Source organism: Rana temporaria, chromosome 3, assembly GCF_905171775.1.
Source record: "Rana temporaria chromosome 3, aRanTem1.1, whole genome shotgun sequence".
Lineage (NCBI taxonomy): Eukaryota > Metazoa > Chordata > Amphibia > Anura > Ranidae > Rana > Rana temporaria.
This window is the reverse complement of record NC_053491.1, coordinates 298,938,496-298,955,862: the sequence shown is the minus strand read 5'-3', so window position 1 is coordinate 298,955,862 and position 17,367 is coordinate 298,938,496.

Below are 17,367 nucleotides of genomic sequence, written 5' to 3'. Positions count from 1 at the left end.
GAATACAATAATTCAAATATTCGACTAGAAAAAAGCCAGCAATGCTTTAAAACCATATGTGTCAAAACATACGTCCAATAAAACATATACACATATATGAATGCGTAGACATACCCGCATATACACATACGTGTGCATGCGGACATATCTACAGGTAAAATAATGATAAATAGATAGACGAAGTCAAAATTATATATCAGAAGTCACTAATGTAACAATTCACGTCTAGCTCAACGTTCAAGCCATCAGGGGACAAAGTATTCATCAAGTATATCCAACGAGTTTCTCTTTTTGAAATCTCTCACTAAATTTGATCCTCTCCAGTTTGGAAGAATTCTGTCTATACCCCAGAACTTAAGGCCGGAGGGATCCTGGTTGTGACATTTTCTAAAGTGAAGAGAAACTCTGTGATATTTAAAACCAATTTCGATGTTATGTATGTGCTCCGATACACGTTTTTTTAGGGTTCTTTTCGTGCGGCCCACGTACATTAAATTACACGGGCACTGTAACACGTAAACAACGTGTGTAGTACTACACGTTATAAATTCCTCAATTTTAAAACCTACATTATTACCAGTAGATATAAAATCCTTTAGCCCCCGTATAGGCGCAGCCACTTTAGCACATGTTTTACACCTTCTACAGGCAAAGAAACCTTTACAGTCCCAGAAGGTTTGTGATTTCATCGGTGGGTCTAGAACTTTCTTGACCACCTTATCACCAAAATTGGGTGCCTTTCTATATATAAACAGTTTTGTTTTTTTTTAGAACGGAATTTAAAGTTCTATCCATGCAGAGTATATTCCAGTGTTGATTGAAGATCTTCTCTATGCCTTTATATTGCTCATTGAAATCCGAAATAAAGCCCCATTCATGTTTATTGTTCCTTACGTGTGCTCTATCTTCTAAACATGCCTCACGTGGTATGTTACCTACTTCCGTAATTATTTTATCCAAAATCGGTTCATTGTAGCCCTTTTGTATGAACCGCGTCTTAATGATTGGGATTGGAAATCGTCATCTGACGTACAATTTCTTCTAATCCTCATCATTTGGCCCTTTGGAATATTTTTGAGCCATAACGGATGATGTCCACTGGTGATCGGAAGATAACTGTTTCGATCTGTTCCTTTGAAATAGACTGTGGTCATTAGATCTCCGCCTTGTCGTATGATGTTGACATCCAAGTAATGAATTTGGTCTTTACTGAAAGCGTAATCCAACACAATGTTATTGTTGTTTGAATTCAATACGGTCATGAACGTATGTAACGAGCATTCAGTGCCTTCCCATATAAACAGTAGGTCATCAATATACCTCTTGTAGAGAAGCAACTGATCTCTCTTTCGTGAGAAGACCGCTTTATCCTCCCACTCGCCCATAAATAAGTTCGCCAAGCTAGGAGCAAACTTTGCTCCAATGGCTACTCCCTTACATTGCGAGTAGAAGTGTTGATCATATCAAAAATAGTTATGAGACAGGCAAAAATCAAGGGCCTGCCTCAAAAAAATATTTCTGTTTGAAGGGAATATCATCACTTTGGGATAGAGCCCAATTCAAAGCCAGTAAGGAATGCTCGTGTTGGATGATAGTGTACAGTGAGGAAACGTCAGCTGTTACTAAAAAGACATCAGGTTTATTTGATAAATCTATTCCTTTAATCACTTGAAGGAGATTTTTAGTGTCTTTTAGGTATGCTCTTGTCTTCACGATACTTGCCTGTAAAAAGGTGTCGAGGTATTGTCCTAATCGGGCTGTTACCGATCCGATACAATTCACGATCGGAGGGGCTGGTGGATTTGACAAATCTTTTTGCACCTTCGGCAGAGTGTAAATCGTCGGAATCCTGCATGCACTGGGAACCAAAAATTTGATTTCCTTTTTGTTCAAAACTTTGCTTGCTGATCCCAAGTCTATAAGTTTCTGTAAATCTTTCTGGAACGATGTTGTAGGGTCTGATTTCAATTTAACATAGGTACTTTGATCTGCTAACATGCCAGCTAATTGATTGTCGTAAAAAGATTTTTCTAAAATGACAACCCCCTCCTCCCTTATCGGCAGGTCTAATAACTATATTTTTCCTTTCTTCCAATAGTTTTATTCCATCATGCACATACCGGTGATTCACAAATTTCTTTGGAACGGTTTGTTCTAAATCTCTTAATACAAGATTTTTGAACACTTCTATGTGCTGATTTGCCGTATTTAGGGGGATTAAATAATGACCTATTTTTTAGGCCGCTATCAATACCTGCTGGAGCCATGTTTTTCTTACAGGTTACTGTTGGGACATTATTTAAAATGTATTTTTTAATGTTGATCTTGCGGATATACTTCTGTGTGTCCATATATACATCGAATTTATTTAAAGTTTTTTTCGGAGCACATTTCAACCCTGACTGTAAGATGTTTAGTTCCTTATGAGTCAGCTCAATTTTACTCAAATTGTAAATGCCTATTGGTCCTGGTCCCTCCTTCTTTTTTTGGATTCTCCTGCCTGCCCTGCATCCCCTCCTTCCCTTATTACAGGGTCCGATGGATACTGATGTTCTCTCTCTCTCTCTCTCTCTCTCTCTCTCTCTCTCTGTGGAGGTTTCCACCATCCCTGTTGTGGGGGCAGGGGTTGCTGGACTCCTGGAGGACTGTGACCATATGGTTTGTGCATTTGTTGTCCCCGGGTTCCTCTCCTCCTCCTCCCTAAAAAAGGACGAGGGGTGTTAGGATTTCTCCATTCACCCTGTCTAATTAGGGGTTCAAATCTGTTTAAAACTGGTACTTCGGCATAATAATCATTATACACCTCTGGATGTTGATACTGGGTGTAATGTGTACTACCCCTTCCATCTTTCCCTCTACTGCGTTTACCTTTAAATTGGGGTGGTACAGTGCCCCAATTCTGTGTTGATTGGTAGGGAGTGGATTGTTCAATGGGAATAGAAATAGGATTTCTCTCCACTGGTCTCGTTGGAGGGGTGGAAGGTAAATCTTCATTATTCACTACACCAGTATTCGTTTTGGTCTGCCAAGTGTAAATGCACTCATTTTTTAAATCATTCATATTCCTGTGGAATTTCTTTACTTTTTTTCTTTTGTGTGTCCTTGTCCACCTTATCCAGCTTTTTACTGATAGTGTTATTAAAATCCACCCATTGTTGGGTCTCTTTAATGGGATCTAATTTCCCATAGAGATCCACAATGGATTTTTCCAGTTAAATCATATTTCTCTTCTTCCTATTTAAAACTAATTGCTGTAGTTTAAAACCAACTCCATTTAAAAAAATTCAACCATTCAGACATAATCTAATAATACTTCTAATACAAGAAGAAACATATTTAGCATTCATATATGCAGCAGTACTTTTATCCCCTTACCTTGGAACATTCAATAGATCATACAGTATATTATAAGTGCAGTAAAGTTGCCTTTGAGATTGGGATAATCCATAAGGGGGAAGGGGATACCTGTGAATGAGGACTGCAATATCCATCTGAACCAAAACTGCATATTGTGGTCATTTTAAAGTGGAACTCTGTACAATTCAACACGCTGCCTCTAAAATCAGGTGATAGTACGTTATCTGATAGCTAGCCATAGGAATAAATGGCTGCTGTTTATGCTTTTTTTATTATTATTAAAAAAAATGCCTCTCCACCCATAGCCCTATGATAGGACAAGGAAGAATTGGGCTCACGTTGATGGTCATCTATTTACTCTCCCAGACTCGGAACGTTTCTCTACACTTTCTTGATGTGAGAGCTTCAGCAGAAGACTGACATCATTACAAATTTATATACTCGTACAAGTACTACAAAAATATATATCTGTCAAGTGTTTTTTTTAAAGATCATATTCCATCTTTAGTGAAAAATTAAAAATACACCTCCACTAATTAAACAAATTGTGCATTTATTAATTTGAGCCTGATAAGCATTGAAACTGCTATCAGTGGATGTCTTTGCAATGACTTTGTTTCTACAGATGTATCCAGCTAAAGTCTGTACCTGAATATGGGTGTAACTTGAAACCCAATCAGAAAGATGGTCTTGGCTTTGAATATAAAGTATAAAGTTTATCCTGTGAAAGCTTTCCTGTTTTTGAGCTTTTCAGGGTTGACACTGTAAAAGTATTCACTTACTCTATTATAATGGTGGCAACTTTCCCCAGACCGGTCTTGTGAAAGGTAAGAAGCAGATGATGCGAAATAATATGAATGTAGTTTGGAGAAATGCACTTTTCATTTAACATGGTTTCCTCTGGTACACGTTAACATCCATGCGTTTTGCAGCCGGTGCATTTTTGGAAAGGGTCGGAGACCTTTTTTTTTTTCCTGTGTTTTGTGTGTAACAGACATCAATTGAATCGCACCAGAAAAGCAAGTGATGAGTTTTGAGGTTTTTAGTTTTCTGTTTAAACACTGTAAATAGCTGATGGGGACAAGGGCCAAGGTTGTGGTGGTCTGCAGGCAGGGGGCTTATCATAATCTAGAAGCCCCCTTTAAGAAAGGGAGCCCCATGTCCTGCCCCTCCTATGTGAATGAGTAACAATTAACCCCAAAAAGCAGTAAAGTGAAAACAAATTAGACGGTTTTTGAAAAGTCCCTTTTTAAAAATGGTAAATGTCCCACGTCGTAGCTCCAACACCTCTTCTTTGGTAGTTTCTTCTCCCTCTGGTGCAGTCATGCTCAGATAAGGGTCTGGTATGGATTTTGGGAACCCCCCTGAAGCTGACAACTCATTGGTCGATAAGGATGTGGTGGCCGGCTTCCCGGCCTGCTCCTTGGCAACCAGCAATGTACAGAGAAAAAAACGCAAAATGCATGACACTGCATGCAAAAAATGAAACGCGTGGCTGAAAAAATCATCAAGCGCAGCCTCATAGATGTAAATCTAGACTAATGCAGCTGTTTCTTGAGAGGAATCTTTCCATAAGGATAATGGTGAATAAAACATACTGTAGCTGCACTTTCCCATACCATTACTTTGGTATGGGGTAAAGTTAAATTCTAGTTGTGATCGCAGTGTAGCTTTAGCTTACAGTTTAGGGGACAACAAAATCATTTAATCAGAGTTTATTAAGAGGTAGGGCAAGGTGGGGTGCAGTCAAGGAAAAGTTATCTGAATGTATAGTAAGAGCTGAAATTTTGGCTTTAACCACTTAACGCTCGCCGCACGACTATTTGCGTCCGCAAAATGGCACGGACAGGCAGATGGGCGTATATATACGTCCTTGCCTTTCCGCGGGTCGGGGGTCCGATCGGGACCCCCTCCGCTGCGTGCGGCGGGCCGCTTACCTCGGGGAGCGATCCGGGACGACGGCGCGGCTATTCGTTTATAGCCGCTCCGTCGCGATCGCTCCCCGGAACTGAAGAACGGGGAGAGCCGTATGTAAACACGGCTTCCCCGTGCTTCACTGTGGCGGCGCATCGATCGTGTCATCCCCTTTATAGGGGAGACACAATCGATGACATCAGACCTACAGCCACACCCCCCTACTGTTGTAAACACACACTAGGTGAAGCCTAACACGTTCAGCGCCCCCTGTGGTTAACTCACAAACTGCAACTGTCATTTTTCCAATAAAGAATGCAATTTAAATGCATTTTTTGCTGTGAAAATGACAATGGTCCCAAAAATGTGTCAAAATTGTCCGAAGTGTCCGCCATAATGTCGCAGTCACGAAAAAAATCGCTGATCGCTGCCATTAGTAGTAAAAAAAAAAAAAAGAATTAATAAAAATGCAATAAAAATATCCCCTATTTTGTAAACTTTTTAAATTTTGCGCAAACCAATCGATAAACGCTTATTGTGATTTTTTTTTTTTTTTACCAAAAATAGGTAGAAGAATACGTATCGGCCTAAACTGAGGGGAAAAACATGTATATATGTTTTTGGGGGATATTTATTACAGCAACAAGTAAAAAAATATTGAATTTTTTTGAAAATTGTCACTCTATTTTTGTTTATAGCGCAAAAAATAAAAACCGCAGAGGTGATCAAATACCACCAAAAGAAAGCTATATTTGTGGGTAAAAAAGGACGCCAATTTTGTTTGGGAGCCACGTCGCACGACCGCGCAATTGTCTGTTAAAGCGACGCAGTGCCGAATCGAAAAAAAAACCTGGCCTGGGCATTTAGCTGCCTAAAGGTCCGGGGCTTAAGTGGTTAATAAACCTGCATTTTGAACCTGAAAATGTGGAATATCCATAGCAGTCACTTAGGAGTGAAGCTGAAACTGGATAGCAAGGAGTGATTCCATGAAACACTTGCGAACACATTTTATGGTATAAAATCCAAATCTGTCCTATGCTTCGCCTCAGGATTTTATCTTTTATCTATTCAAGATCATGTCAATTTAACCGTATACTGTATGGTAAGTGCAGATGGCATAGAGGAGGAAAATGATGATAATAATGGATTAATGCCAGACTGTAGACCACGTCTTATAACATTCCATTTGGTGTTTGCTGTGTCAAGTGTACAATACTACATAGGGTATCAATGAACCCTGCAAGAGTACTGTTGATCAAGAAGCCCACTAAATATTTCTCACAAGCTTCATGTTAACTGTCAAAAATGTCAGCAGATCACACTAGTTGGGCCTCACCAATCCGTAAAACTGCAGTATAAATTATCCTATAAAGAAAATGTTGATAGGGGTGCTGTGAGGGAAATGCACACAGTAATATTAGACACATATTGATAAATGACATCTAATTGTCTGCCTGGCTTTCAGGATACTCTGAAAATAGTAATATTAACAGACGGCTCATATGGTGCAGAATACCTAATCCTAATTCAGTGATTTAAGAGAAACCAGCTCTGATTCCCATTCAGCAAAGTTGGGGTGGAATTTATTACAATGAAATGTAATGTGAGTTTAATATTTTTTTAAAGTCCAAATTTTGACTGAATTAGCGATGCCAAACTTTGGATACAGTTAAGTTCTTACTGGGTAGAAACATGAAATGGTGAGCAAAATATGTGCTATAATAAAGATATATAAATATTAAGCTTCTTCAAGGATATCAAATGTTTTCTGCTGCTTCTGAGTGGGATGGTGCTGTCCTCTTTCTGACGGGGAAGATACAGTACTTGGCCATGTCATATCATCAACTGAGAACAAGCTTAATCAGTGGACACTGAATGCAAGTATACATTTCTGTATATAACACTTGTTTCTCATTTTCAGGCGGAATTTTGTAAAGTAGTGTAATATTTGTAACATTGAAATCCATGTTTGGAGGAGGGAGGTAAATCTTAACTTTAACTGAAAGATTCAAATTTGCCCTTCCTCTTCTAAGAATGTTTGGGACAAGCTGACTTGTCTGTCTTTCTACAGTTTGTACTGTAACTTTCTGTTATAATTCTGTAAAGAAAACCTAATTTGTAACACATGCACATGCTGATTTTGTCTGTGCTAATTTATCAGATTTGGCAACTAAATAAAGTTAATTTAAATATGGCCTTGTTAATCATTTAGTAATATGTTGTTCTTTCACTACATGTGCACTTTTAATTCCTCTAATTTGTGAACCAGGGGCACTTTGTGGTGCCTTCAACTATCTTTATTGGTGTTCAGGTTGCTTTCCCTTTGAACAGGGTCATGACTCTTCTTTAAGTCAGAATGAGAGAGATCCAGTAACAGCTGGGCTTATGCAAGAATCTGAATAATTAGGCTTCTTGTACTGTAACTGCTGTGCTGGCTTATATATATCCACCACTATCCCTTGGGGTAATGGACTAGTTGCTGTGTATATTTTAAATCTAAAATTAATACAGAACATCAAGTATACAAATAAAGGTATGGCAAGAAAAAAAAAACTACTATGGTCTTGCATTCTTATTTATATTAGTATCATACAGGGGCTGTGTTTTATTTATTTATGGCTGATCACTGTATATGATGAATTATAACATTATGACCACTGACAGGTAAAGTATATAACATTGATTCTTTCATACAGTTGCATCTGAAACTAGGTGGGATATATTTGGTAGCATGTGAACATGTTGTTTCTAGAGTTGGTTGTATTCAAAGCATAAAAAATTAGCAAAGGGTAACGACTTGAGTGACTTTGACAAGGGCCAAATTGTTGTGGCTAGACTAGGTCAGAGCATCTCAAAAACTGCAGCTCTTGTGGGATGTTCCCAGCCTGCAGTGGTCAGGACCCACTAAAAGTGATCCTAGAAGGGGAAACCAGCAACTGGGTCATGTGTGGTCAAGACTCAATGCACATGGAGATCGAAGGCCGGCTCATGTAGTGCAGTTTTTCATTTATTTTTTTAGAATGGAGCTGCTTAGCCATACATCAGTCAGGGTGCCGCTGACCCTTATCCACAGCCAAAAGCACCTACGTTGAGCAAGTGAGCATTAGAACTGGACAGTTCAATGGAAGAAGGTGGTATGGTCTGATTTTAATTCAATAATGATTTGAGGAACACAGGGCCTGATCCACAAAGCAGATGCGCCGACTTAACTCAAGATACGCGGCGTAATTGAAATTTACACCGCGCGTATCTTTGCGCCTGATCCTCAAAATTAGTTACACCTGAAATACAGGTTTTTCCATCCTACTTAAAATAATTACACCGGCGCTTCTTCGCGCGCAAATTCCGCTAGACACGCCGCTGTTTTGATAGGCAAAGATGCAAATGAGGGAGATAGGGCGATCCACAAAATTAAGTGTGTGCGCCATAGATTACGCCCTGTGCGCTTCTGTTAGTTTCCCGGAGCAATGTTACACTTTATAAAAGCAGCCCTAATTGTACACCTGCCGTGTAAAGGTCTGCTACAGCAACACCATTAAGGAAGAGCTGAGCACACACACTTGCCGGACTACAATCTGTCTGCCAACATGCCAGGGCCATCCATGATCATAACTGCACTAGTGACTTTAGACGCGCTAAGAAGGAGGAGGGAACGGAGGAGGAGGGCACAGGAGAGTGTTTACCGCAGACGCCTAGATGTCTTTGGCATGACTGCTTCTGAGGTGTATGGCACCTTCAGATTCAACCGTGAAGCCATCCTGGAATTAACCACAATCCTGCAGGATGATCTCACCAGCCCAACACAACGCTCACATGCAGTGCAGCCACTGATCAAGGTAATGGCAACACTGCATTTCCTTGCCACTGGCTCTTTTCAGCGCACAAGTGGAGGTGTGGCTGGGATGGCACAATCCTCCATGAGCAGATGTGTGCACCAGGTTGTCCCTGCAATCCTCAGACGCATGGCCAATCAATTCATCAAACCCTCCCAGGAGGTCCAGCGAATGGACACAATGACGGATTTTTTCCAAATTGCTGGATTCCCACGCACCATCGGGGCCATTGATTGCACCCATGTGGCACTACAACCCCCCCATGAGACAGAGCACATGTACCGAAATAGGAAGCATTGGCATCCAATCAATGTTCAGGTGATAGTGGATGCCAAATGCCTCATATGGCACGTCTGTGCCAAATTCCAAGGATCCAGCCATGACGGCTATATATTCCATCACAGCAACATCTCCAGAGAATTGGAACAGAACGTGTATGGGGACAGCTGGCTGGTTGGTGAGTGACATGGGTGTCAGGTATGACTGTCCCCCCCCCCCCCATGATGCAGACATCACGAGGGGCACATGCATGACTAACATCCTCCTGTCTTTTCCCTTCCAGGTGACTCTGCATATGCACTGGGACCCCATCTTATGACTCCATACCGGAACCCCCAAACCCCAGGAGAGGAAAGATACAATGCTGCACACATAAGTACCCGTGGAGTGGTGGAACGCACATTTGGCCTCCTGAAGTAACGTTTCCGATGCCTGGATAAGTCTGGGGGTACCCTGTTGTATTCCCCAGACTTTGTGTGCCAGATCATCGGTGCATGTTGTATTCTGCACAACTTCACAGTGAGAAGGGGCCTGGAGATTGACATAAGTGATGACCTGACCCCTGAACCAGACAATCCCCCCCCCCCAACCAACTCTGCTGAGGGCACAGCAGCCAGGAGACCCTCGCAGAAGGCATCTTTGCACAGTAAACGCACATTAATTATGTCACAATGAGAATGCATGAATGCACACCACTGTGGTCCCTAGCACAGACACATCTAGCAACAGCCAATCCCTGAAGACGTTATCCTCTGACGAAACGCGTAGGCGTGGCTTGCGTCCCGACGCTATTACGTCTCACATAGCGGGCTGGGACAGCGAGAGGAGTGAGGAGAAGAAGCCGAGATCGCTTGGTTCTACTACAGTCTGTATAGGCGGATGCTGTACTTTTCATGTGCTTGCACTATCGATTTAAATGTAAGTGCATTTCTTTTTATTAAAACAACGGTTTTAAAAACAATATCACGCTATGGGGATTCCATGTTTCTTTTTTCCCCTCCGAGACACACTGGGAAGGTATTGCTTAGGACCTGGAGACCGGATATTCTGTAGTCTTGTTGGGAGACTATAAACATTACCCTGGGCCTATTCCGACCGCTGTAGTGGTCAACACTTCTGGTAAGCGGACTACAATACTTCATCACTCTGGGTGCCTCACTTTGGTGGATACGGATTTTATCGTTTACTGTGGATGTCACGTTTTGAACATTGCATAGGCGATTTTCACTGGACTTTACTTTCACCTTTTTTTTTGTTTTTTTATTTGTCAATTTATTTATTTTTTAATATGTGTTTTGACTACACTTATTTATTGTCATCATCACCTTCCATATTACCACTTTATATGAATTTTGCACTATTGGGATTTCAACTCACATGTAATTCTCATATTGTTTGTGCTTTTTATTTACCTAGTATACTTATAGGTATTATCATCAATCACTAACAGTTTTTGCGCCGTACCTCTTCCTTTTCACTTGTTCTTTAATTTGTATCTACAATTTTTTTTACTTGGCTGCATTTACACTTTATTATTTTTGCGCAGTGTTTTTTCTTGTTGGAAAAAACTTTCTCAAAGAAATACATTTCTATTTTTTCCACAGACACATCACATGCACATCGAATTGGATTAGATCCAAGTACCCCCCCAATGGTACTTGGGAGCAGTAACGCCCCGCCACGGCTCCAATTATGTCACTGTGCATTCATACACCATTCAGGGACCTGGGATCACTTCTCCCTGGTCCTGGGGATCCCTTCTCCACCAAAACTGAGGGTGACACCCTTATTTAATCAGGAATGCCACCCCCCCACATTCACACATCATTCACACACATAAAACAAATCATAAGTACAGTATACCAAACAAAATCATAAAAATAAAAAACAAAAGTACCCCTGCAAAATTAATAGCGGCGTTTGCTACGCCTGGGCCGCCCACGGCCACGGCCAACCGGAGGATCTTCATGGGGGGGTGTGAGCAGGGGAGGGAGTATCTTCATGGGGGGGTGGGTGAGCAGGGGAGGGAGTATCTTCATGGGGGGGTGGGTGAGCACGGGAAGGAGGAGCCTCCCCTGGTGACTGTCCTCCTGCTGGCCTTCCCTCCAAGGCCACTGCTATCCTGGTCAGACAGATTGTGAGGGCAGCCGTATTGGCCTGGCCAGCCCTGGTATTGTCCTGCACAGCCTGGGTCAGGGCAGTCACCTCCTGGGCCACGCCTGTTGTGGCGGTCTTCAGGTCCCACAAGCATGTGATGACCGCCAATGAGTTTGTGGCCCCATCACTGATTGACTCCTTCATTGCACCCAGGCTGTGCTCCATCTGGGTCAGTCTCTTTTATCTGACCCAGATTGCGGGTCTGCCGGGCATTGTCCCTCTGCAGACTGGTCGGCAGACGCTCGGTCACCCCCCTGGTCTCCTGGGTCGCCATCCTGCCTGCCGCTGAGGCTTGTGGCCTGGGAGGAGGGGAGAGAGTGACCCTTGTGGGTTGAGGCCTGTTGAGGGAGGAGTGGGAGGGGCTACCCCTGATGGTGGCCTGACTGCTGCCAGCCTCAGGGGTAGCCTCAAGGGTCAACAAATCCGAGGCCAAAAGGACTTCCCTGCCAATCTGCAGATCTTCTTCCTCCACCCCCTCATCCTCCTCCCCCTCATCCTCCTCCCCCTCAACCTCCTCATGAGGGGAGGTTTGGCCACTCCCCTCCCCTGGGGAATCCTGCCCTTCTTGGGACTCATCAGCAGCCTCTTGTCCTTGGGGTGGTGCAGCAGCATGGCCTGATGGCCCAGCAACCTCCTGGCCTGATGGGCCTGCAATCTCCTGGTCATCTGTGGAGGACACAAAACAATCACAGGTTTGAGGATCCACACACTTGGCACATCTTCCTTCCCCCACCCACACATGCTAATCACCAGATAGAAAAACCAAAAACGTACCTGTCATCACAGGAACATCAGATTGATATCCACGCAGGCCCACCACCTGCTCTGGCTGGAAACACTGGGCCACTGCCCATTCCACCTCACTCAGCCTGATGGGGCAGGCTGGGCCTCCTCCAGTGCCCGTGGTATGGGCATTTATTTGGGCCACCTTGTTACGGACCACGCTCTTAAGATCGTTAATCTTTTGTATGCCAGCGGTGGTCCTCGTCTCCCCCCGCCGCATTTATCTGATACGTAATTTTTTTTATCGCCTTTCTTTGGGCCAGGGAGGTGTTCCGGCTATCAGGGCCATGCAAAGAACGCCCATATAGGACGATGGCCCGTGCAAGAATTTGCTTCTCTACCAGAGAAAAATGTAGCTTCCTGCGCTTGGGTGCCATCACAGACACCACTCAGCAACAAGAATAAACTCACAGGACAAACAAACAAAAATACACACACAACAAACAAACAAAAAAACTCACAAAAGCAAAACACACAAGCAGACAGCTACTACAAATTCAAAAACAAACACGCAAAAAACAAACACAAAATACAATCAGAAAAAAACAAACACAAAATACACTTAGCAGAAACAAACACGATCTACAATCTAATACTCCTCCAAAACTTTTCTATCACACACAACTCACCAACAAACACCAACAAACGATCAGAGCAGAAGCAACTTGCTCTAGGAAGGGGAACATAGGGATATACTTTTGCAAGGGAAGTGTGTTTGTGTGGGGCTTTTTATACACAGGGCGATCCTCAAACTAAGTATGCTTGGCCTTTTACCTGTCTCACTGATTGCGCCAAGCCAAGTTCTGCACATGCCCAGTGAGCAGCAGATTCGTGCGCGCATGCGCAGTACGGCCGGCCCTTCATTTGCATGGGGTCACGGCTCATTACAATGAAGCACGCCCACTTCCTTCCCACTTGCAATAACCCCGCCTTACGCCTCTGGATTTAAATTACGCTTGCGCAATTTTATGCGCAAATGCGCTGTGGATACGGCACTTATGACACCAAATTAGGGCGCCGTAACTTAAATGACATACGTTTTGACTAACTTAATTTGTGCCACTGTTTGTGGATCAGGCCCCCAGTGGTAGTTATTCACAAAAGGCAAATCCACTTTGTACTACAACTGAAAAGTGCACTTGAAATTGCACTTACTGTAAACTTGAAGGGTAGATCTGAAATGAGGGGAAGCTCTGCTGATTTTATTATCCAATCATGTGCAAGCTAAATGCATTTTTTTCCCTTGCATGTCCCCCTTGGATCTACAGCGACTGCACTTTTAGTGCAATTTCAAGTGCACTGTGCACTTGTAGTTTGCACTTGTAGTGCAAAGTGGATTTGTCTTTGGTAAATAACCCCCAATGAGTTTGAGGTATTGACTTGGCCTCCAAACTCTCCTGATTTCAACCCAATTGAGCATCTGTGGTATTTGCAATAAAAACATATCCGACCCATGGAGGCCCCACCTTGCAACTTACAGGACTTAAAAAATATGCTACTGACAGTTTGGTGCCAGATACCACAGCATGCCTTCAGAGGCCTAATGGAGCTCATGACTCCAACAGGTTATGGTTGAGTGGTCATAATGTTATGGCTAATTGGTGTATATCTAGGGGACACTGCTATTGACCAGCAAGTTGCACAAGCGTATGATACAGGATGTGCTAGATGCAAAAAATTGTCTCCTTTCAATTTACAAATACAAAATTGACTGTGGCAACGCAATAATGAAACTGTATATCATGCAAAAGTACTACAGTGTTTAGTGCAGACTGCATAGAAATACAATAACTCTCACAGCTATAGTTAACTTTGTATGGTAACATCTACATGGTAATAATCCATCTGTTAAGTTACAATAAATATATGTAAATGCCACAGAAAAGTGATCCAAGGTTTCAACTCTTAAAGTGCTACTAGACCCAGGACCCTGCATTCACTATATCTGGTCTCCCACAGTGCACATAACATGGAAATGCAATTACTTTAGTAAATCTAAACAGCTAAATACCTTTTCTCTTATCGTCCATAGAAGGACACAGCTCCCTAAATCTTGACACGTGGGTTATGTTCCCTGTTTACAGGAGAGGACTAGGCAGAAACATGTTCGTTAATGTAACATGTATTTAATTATCTGAGTTAAAAAGGCCCGCCCAGGGGGCTGTCGCTCCAGACATAACCCTCCTCACTGCAGCATGCAGCCTCAGTTTCGTTCTGCCTAGCAAGGAGAAGGACGTAAGGCTCCCTTTGGGCCCAGTGCCATGAGGAGAAACTTGTATTTTATTTTGTTTTATTTTAAATTTTTCTGAAGAATCTTCTTTCAACTGTTGGCTGAGAGACAGGCTGGATAATATAGATCCTTGTAGTCTACTCAGTCCGACCAGCAAGCCTGGGCACACCTTTGCAAAGAGGCTGGGTCTGCCACGCCCTACCTCATGACTCCTGGGGTGGCCGGTGAGCTTTGCTCCGAGGTCCACATATGACTGGGCTGTGGTGTTGTCTCACTCACAGTGGACCGGGTCGACAGCTACCGCCATTGCAGTTGTAGTTCTGTCAGGAATGCGTCAGCGAGTTCTCGCTCGGACGGGTAAGTACAGTCCCTCCCGCTTCAGAGGGTTGGTACAGCTGAGCATTCCTGGGGTTCGGGTGTCCTCTTCTCCTCCCTTCCCTCTGCTGCATTGCTAAAGCACGCTGTCCGGGGGGGTGGCCTTCCTGAGGGGACTGTGTTATCTGGCATTTTTTATTGTTTGTACTGAGTACTTACCTGTGTGGGTTTTCACTGTAAAAGCCCTAGGAGTCTTTCCCTGTTTAAATGCAGCGCTTTGCTGCCATTTTGTCGTAGCTGCGCCATGCGCATCTTACATTGCGGTCGGCCATTTTCCTGTGGCCGCGTTTGTGGCTGAACGTTTGGCGGCTATCTTTGTGCAGTCCTAAACCCTTGTGCTGTATCCTACGGTGCACACAGGTCCCTGCAGACGCTGCACAGTTCTTCACGGTTCTTTTCCTCTCCACACGCCGTGTGCTGAGAGCGGTCGGCAGCGCTGGGCAGTCTCCTCCTGAGGTGAGTCCCCTGGGTACCCCTGGTCAGCACAGCAAGTGGGTAAGATGCCCTGAATAGGGCCCTAAGAGTCAGTTTTTTGTAAAGACAGGTGTGCACACACTTACATCTATTACACAAACACTATGTAAATGTCTTTAATATTTGCAGTCAGTATCTGTTTTTTCCCCAACATGCTGGTGGTAGCAGCAGGTGTTGGCACCTGGGATTCCCACAGAGACTTGATTGTTGGCCCTGGACACTTTTGTGCCAGGGTGGAGGCGAAATGCGGACAGGCGGGTGTTAAGAGTGCCCCCTCCCCCCGTTATCCCCTGGGGAATGCTCTGTTATGGAGCCACGGACCAGGTACGGCGGTTCAGTGCCCCTGTGAGGAGAGCCCTTTCAAGAGGTGGGCTTCTTCTCCGGTGGTGGACCCTCCGGGTGTCATGTATAGGTGACCACTCTCCCTATTGCGGGAGTCCCCGCTTGTATGGATCTGACTGTTAGAAGATCCGAAGTACTGTCCCTTTCCATGTTTACCATGCTGGAGTCTGACTTGCGGCCTGTTGTGGCCACTACTCTGGGGTCTCGGTCACTCACAGAATGAGCATTTTGCACCAGACAGTGGAGGAGCACCGTCTCTCTCCTGAAGTTATTAGGCTAGCGGACCTGCTGGTCCAGGGCCTCGTATAGGTCTGTGATGCTTCATTGAATGCTGCGCCCTGGTTATTCAGGGCTTCTGTTTCAGAGATGGTTTTATGCACACAGTGGTGTAGTGGTTAACTCCATTACTTGGCAGCAACAGTCATTGATTCGATTCTGGACACTGACACCAATCTGCCTGGAGCTTGCATTGTCGCTCCCTGTGTCTGCGTGGGTTTCCTCCGGGTACTCCGGTTTCCTCCCACCCTCCAAAGACGTGTGCATACACCTAAATAATACACATACACACTATGTGTATGTATTATTAAAGGACAACCCTCCCAGGCCGACAAAGGCTCAGCTGGGGGACTAATCCCTGGGTGCATAAGCCGATCAGGCCGGCACCCAAACCCTGCCAATGTATGTAGCCTTCCCTCCCTGCTCTAGGTGGGAGGGCGGCTTACAGGTTCACAATTCAGTGAACCTCCCTGCTCTCTGACTAGTTGGTCTGCGAGGTGGTCTCTTCGGAGTACTAGATAGGGTTTACTCCTATCCACAGAACAGAGTTCTTTCCTTGTGTCTTCCTCTCCCGGTTCGTCAGTCTGCCTTGGGCAGTGTGGGACTTTCTAAGCTGCAGGGTAATTTTACCTTTCCTGCAGGATGGGAGGTTTGGGGTTTTCTATGGGCCTCCGGTCCTAAATACCTTTGTGAACGTTGGGTAGTTCCACAGGGGCGCATACATGCATGTCCCGTTTTGCACATGTCACAGAATTTTCTGTGCTTCGTGATGGGGGAGGGCTTCTGTCAGTCTGTGGCCCTCCCTTTTGATCTGGCGTAAGCACCAAGGGTTTTCACCTAGGAGCTTGCACTTATCCTAACTTTGTTGGGACAGCGAGGCTTTGCCTCGTGGGCTACTTGGACGACCTTCTTCTGAGAGAAGCTTCTGTCTCAGACCTAGTGGATGTGTTTATAGCCATTCAGACCCTCCAAAGATTTGGGTGGGTGCTAAACATTTGAAACCGGTCCTGGTTCCGACTCTACGGTGGAGTATCTAGACTCTTCAGTCTTCGGTGAAGGTATTGGCATCACGCTATTGGTCTTCTCTCTGGGTACATGCAGGTCCGGGGCCTGTGGGTAGCCTCCTTCGAAGCGGTACTGTATGCCCAGTTCCACACTCGGGCTTTCCAGGGGAAATACTGTCCAGGTGGTAAAAATCTCTTGTCTCTGAAATCATCAGATTCAGGTGCGCCACCTAGTCAGTCTATCTGAGTTGGTGACGGAGATCCCCCAACTCTTCAGTCCGGGAAGTTGTTTCTTCCTTCCAGTGGTCGTTGTTTACGACGGACGCCAGCCTCACGGGTTGTG